The 6,180-nt window shown below is 41.5% G+C and overlaps 1 protein-coding gene across 3 annotated transcripts in view; it reads left to right on the forward strand.

The window, feature by feature from the left end:
- Amph (amphiphysin) overlaps window positions 1–6,180 on the forward strand; it is a 65,593-nt gene that overhangs the window by 6,863 nt on the left and 52,550 nt on the right. The gene's annotated exons all lie outside the window — the stretch shown is intronic.

The following is a 6,180-nucleotide window of genomic DNA, read 5'->3' on the forward strand; positions in this document are numbered from 1 at the left end:
GTCGATAGCTACAAATAGCTATGTTTTAGACAATATATTTTTGATAGTAATTGTTATTAGCTCAAAATTAATAGGCGGAAGATGTGATGTTTGTTGGACGTTTTTTTCTGCTGTTATTTCATTAAATCATGTCGACTCAAGGACAAGAAGAACGCTTATTTTACTGATGGTTGACGCCAAAATATATGGAGATGATGACGTCGTCATTCGCACGAAATACGGCAGCAGGATGTGTTCATCCTCAGTCAGTCCTCACTGTTGTTGCTCGCACTTAGCCGTCATCATCACTACTACGGCCACCGAAGACGGAAATTAACTCTGAACTGGAAGCTGGCACTAGAATAGCAAAGAAAAAAAACGAGCGAGAGATACTGTATCGTATCATTTGTATGTTACCAATAATTGTTGCTAAATTGTACCATCTTTCGTAAGCTATGTCGTGTCGACTGTTTGTTGAATGAATGCATGCACGTGAAGGACAACGCAATGAAACCTAGAATAGGGCATAATGGAATACGATAGAGTCTCTGCCTTTTGTTATTGAAAATTTAATCGGTCATAAAAAAATACAGTTTGATTTTCGTGGAAATAATTAATAAAAAAAAAAATAAACAAAAGAAGTTTTGTGAAAGAATAAGAATCGCTAAGTGTACGCAATATACAGTTTTTTTAGATCATTTGGGTACACGAAACTCACCGTTTGACCTATCGTGTCTGGCCGTGTCTTGTCCTACCTTACTGTACCTGTTCGTGGTTGTACTTTTGTATGAAATTTGGTGTTGGAGTCGATGTGGACGTGTAAATATCACGAATGGACGGATGCGACAGTTAAAAGTAAATATTTTTCCTTTTGCTACATTTCGTCTTCTTTTGGTCACCAATGACGCGCGGCCCGACTTCCGCCTAGCGGGCCAAATGCGACCGACGTTTTGCTTTTTGATCTTTTTAACTCCGTCATTGGCACCGCTGTCGTCGTAGTCATTTCTTCTGTTGATCACGTTGTTGTTGTTGTTGAAAGTTGCGAACGACCGAACGTGCGCGTGCGTATACTGTCTGCCGATTTGGGTCAACCGAGGCGGCGGTAGCAGCGCTTGCTGTTGTACGGAGGGTCATCGTCTTCAGCGTTGACGGTGTCCCTATACCGCATCATCGACGTCTATGGCCCGTGAGAGTACCTGTGCTTACACATACACGCACGTATTTATACGTCTGTGTTTGAAATTGCCACGGCCGAGCCGTTCTCTAGTACGGATGTTGTCGTCGCCGACGGTTACGCCGCGTCCGTTTCGATGGCGCTAGCGAACAAACGAGTCGACAAAATATATTTGCTCCACACATCTATAATAGCTATCTATTCGCTCATCTTACTCTCTGCGACGGTGTTACTCTTCTTACGAAAAGCATTATCATTACACGATGAACAAACACAAGCAGTCCTACCATATCGCCATGGGAACCGACGTCGGTGGCTATAACAACAACGAAATTAGCCACACGTAACAGCAGCAACTGTAGTATCAGCCTCGTGGTGCTGCGGCCGTAGATGACCGCGACGACAGTGCGTCATGATCGCGATAATAGCATTGACACATGGTGATGCTATTTGGTCACGTCTGTATCCAGAACTAAACAGGCCAATCTCACTAGAACGAACATTCGATAGAGGGTAGGAGAAAGGCAAGGGCATTGAAGGTTTCTAATCTAAGAAAAGGAAATTAACGACGCACACAGTACTTAAGCGTAGATTGTATCAGAGAATTGTCCATTGTTCAGAGTTCGGGAATATCCTCGCTGAATATCCGAGAAAGTCAGTACCTATAATGATGAACAACACCATCACTGCACAATATCGAACTTGCTGTTTTCCCTTCGTTACGCGAAGAGCATTCAGGAGGAAGTGATTGTGATGCTACACGTAACCACGTTAATGAGTTCCAGTGACGAAACGGAAAATCGGTAGATCGTGCGTAATAAACATCCATTTAGAGAGTGCGCCGCTATAACAGCTGGCCAACCTGTTCGTGGCATTACAATAACATCAAAAGTCGCGTTAAAACTCGTTTGCAAGCTGACGTTGATCTTTGGTTTTTTCAGCTGCTCTTATTTTCTTCACTTCCAAGGCTCGAACGCAGAACTGTTCGCAAATGCTGGCTGCTGCGCACCTTCCTGCCACTACCATTAAAGAGTAAACGTTCGTCAAGTAAATTTTTCAGAGGCCAAGAAGTCTCTCACCTATTGTAGGCGTTGTTATTTAGGATACACACAGAAATGCCAAATTTACTCCACAAAGTGTTAAGTATGCCGAAAAAACATGCGGGATCTGCGTTAAGCATATGGGTACTTAAAACCATTTACGTTCATAAAGCTTACAGACAGAATTTCGTTGAGTTTTCTTCGCTGAACTGAAATTCTTCTCGTAGAAATGGAATAAGAAATCGTAAAGAAGGAGCAAAGACGGTATCAATTAGTCCTGTGAATAAATTGGACATATTTTTTTATCGATGTGACTTCTTAAGCAGAGGTAGCAGCAAAAATTTCGGGTTGGTCGGTCATCGGCTCGGACTTTCTGCACAATCGAAAGTCAATCTTCGGCAGTTAGAATATGTACGAGCAATAGACAAGTGTGTAGTAGCAATAAACGTAGTACCAGTTGAATTAAACAAATGGTTACAGTCGATAGGGCGTTTTCCGTGTGTCTTTAGTTATACTTGGATTACAGGTTGAGCGTGTTCTTGTTGCTGCGCGCAATAATTTCACTGCAGCATAACTGATGAGACGCCAAACTTCCTGCACAATCCACATCAATAACGAAAGATGTCTAACACACTCAAAAAGAATGTCTTTATTCATACAGCTGAATCATACATCTTTCCTTGGCGGGATGTGAAGCAGCGGCCTTCGGTCCCTTTGAACCAAGGACTTGGCCATTCGAGTCACCGCGCCAACAATTGACATGGAGATTCAAAGTTGCGTATCAAGTTTAGGTTATAAGTGATGCGCTTACATAGTGGCTTATATAGCTATAATAGTGGTCCCCGTTGGTACAGGTTTCGGTGTGACAAGTGTTTCAAGTTTCATGCGCGTATAAACTGGGAAGAAAGCGTTGTCAGAGGAAAACGACGCTCTGCTAGACTCTAGCATAAACAGTTGATTTCCGCTGCTATCTTCTTTACTTGTCTTTTCTTTTTTTTTTCTAAATTAAGCATTCGTTCCGTGGCCATTGCTAACTCGTTTAATTACACTGGCGGTGAACAATCTCGAACTGTCCGGACAGAGTGAGGTGTCACCACGGCAATTGGCTTAAGAACTACGATTGAGCTACTTTCCTTCAATCTAGATATGGACATTTCCCTTCGCGCTTACTGTTTTGTTGCCTCCCTGTCGTCATGCTGCGATTGGTCGTTTACGAATACGCGCACGCCTCCGCCTGTTTGCGCGTGACGACATTTCTTAAAAGTAACGAAACGGAAAAGCTAAATAAACAATAGGCCGAACAACGCGTTAATTTTCGTTCAAGCTATTTCAGCAATAACATTTATCTCTCATCTTACATCACAGACAGACTAGATAGACTCTTTAGAGATGAAACGGGTTCAGTTTTGTTATAGCATTGACTAACAGATAAATAAACCATCCACCATTGCCTCGATACGCATTTAATTATGGCCTTAATGTAAAGTTTTAGTTATAACGAAAAATCTTGCAAATATTACAAAACTTATGACACCACATATTTTCTTTATGTAGCACCGCTACAGAAAGTTTCAACAACGACACTGAACCTGATTCATGACGCTAGCTTAGCAAATAGATCAAGGTACTGCATACTCACTTAGAATACTTAATATAAAGCGGGTTTCAATAATACAGGTTCTGCTAACATCAATAACATAGTAAATAGTTACAGGCACACAATTAGTGCGAACAGTTGAACTAGAAATATATCGGATAGGTCCCTTCCTTTCGAAATAGTCGGTTAGTTTGGTTGCTTCGAGTTACGTAAACTCAAGTAGTTTTATAACAGACTACCTTAGATTAACACTAGCGAGTGACGCTTCTACCACGGGCGTGGAGTAGTTTCTGTGTAGCGACTTGCGTAGTATACATTAACTATCGTGTCATAGCTGACTTAAACTCACAGGTTTCTAGAGAGGTAAGTACTCGCATATTCGGAAAAACTCGAATTTCTATTCCTACAGCCGACTTTCTTGGGGCTATCAATTATCAATTACACTCCACCCAAAAACGAAAAGTCATAGCTCGTTTCGCTATGGCCGATTGTGTACTAAACTCTAGCTTAATTACTTCTGCTCTTTATTTAAGAGTATTTTAATTAGATGTCAATTCTTGAGCTCTATCGCCATGGGTAATGACGGATCTAAGCCACGAACTATGTCTATCACTTTTGCCAAAAATTATATCAATCAATTCGCTAACGACGCTTCTGTTACGTAGCTTAAATGAATTTACTATAATTCATTCAATTTCAAGAAAATGTTAATCAAAGACTAATGTCGTTGACTCATACAGCTGGACCAGGTAGGGTTAGATGGGTCGGAAGCAAGGCTATATAAGACGTTAATGATTTCGTGCAAACAGATCGGTCACTCGCTAAAGCTAAAATTCGAAGGGCTTGAAAAAAGGATTTTTTGTAATCATTTTTTCCCAGGTTAGGCGGATCATTGATTCCTCCGATAATCGTGATTTTCGACAATGTGGTGCATGTGCCAACAATACTATGCGTCCATATGATGGGACTAGGCCAATAAGGTCATTACATTTTTCTTTAAAACCCGCCACATGCGACACGTTGTTGATATTAATGGCATGTGAAAGAAGGAGCGTGACGCTACGATGTCTTAGTCTAACTTATGTAGACATACGCATTGTTACTTAATCAGAGTTATACTCAGAAGCCACTGATTTCCCGATTAATCAATTAATTAGCTATCTATTTTGATGCAGCATTTTCGAATTTCATTTCTACGCCGACCATATTTGTTTGTTCAAGAACATTTGCTCGTCCCAACCGCTTAATGGAGACAGGCGCGCCATCTGCCGAGAAGACCTGTTAGTAGAAGATAAATTTCGGTGATGAGAACTACGGTGCTTTAACGTCTCCTTCACTAGACATCACACTCGCAACGTAAATAGTAGAAAAAGCGCTTCTAACTACAACAAGCGTAGTCTGGGTTCGTGAACAGGCCGGCGGTTCATTCTGCCTCTAAATTTCGCATGGATGAGAAGGATCTTTCGTCAAGAACAGATCGAAAACATCTTTCTGCTTAACCTTTGAACAAAATATAGAGTAAACACAGTGATCGAATTTCTTGGCTTTACCGTCCTGGATCAGCCATTGTCTAAATTTTACGACATATGATGTGTGCCTGGGATACTTGTGCATAATTCGTGACAAGCTTGCCTAATCCACACAAAATTTCTTCGTAAAGGCTTAACCTAAACAAGAAGATCATCAGAAATGTACTTCTGGACGATGTTGATCAGCACTTCAGCACTTCACATCATGCGAACGCGAGTTCGTCGTTTTTTTTCTTGTCTTATTAAGCTGTGCTGAAGCCTGCCTTCGCTGCACCTGTATACGTGTCTGCGATGCCATAATGTAAGGTAACCAAAAAAGCTTATTATCTTAGTAGAGGGTCCGTTGCGTACCAAGGGTCTAGACAATAGTTAATCTACGATCAAATTCCCGGTGACTAACTACTCGCCACGGCTACAATCTTATTGATATACTATTTGGCACGAGCTTGCATCTAGTAGTATCAGCGTTCGATAAATACACTCGTGGATTCGTAAACGACACCCACAGGTTCAGCTTAATGGGCGCATGCTGCGCATATGTATCCAGCTGCGACGGTTACGCATCGTGACAAGGTTGGCCTTAAGCGTTTTTATCAGGTTCAATCTACTATTTTTGTTCCGCACCACGTGCAATGTTCTCTGTTGAACTTAGCATTTCCGATAACGTGAGGACCTCATACTGCGCAGATGTACAGCGTCGGTATTGAGAACAGCATGGCAGAATTATCATAACGTTCGGTAAACACAAGTGAAAAGTAATTATTGCAGTTGCCAAAATGCTTGCTGCGAGCCTGTCGTAAACTCTCTCTGCTGCTGATCTTGATCTTCTCATCTTGAATGCAGCAGTTGGCAACATTCTTC

This window comes from Varroa destructor, unplaced genomic scaffold, assembly GCF_002443255.2.
Source record: "Varroa destructor unplaced genomic scaffold, Vdes_3.0 BEIS01000005.1, whole genome shotgun sequence".
NCBI lineage: Eukaryota > Metazoa > Arthropoda > Arachnida > Mesostigmata > Varroidae > Varroa > Varroa destructor.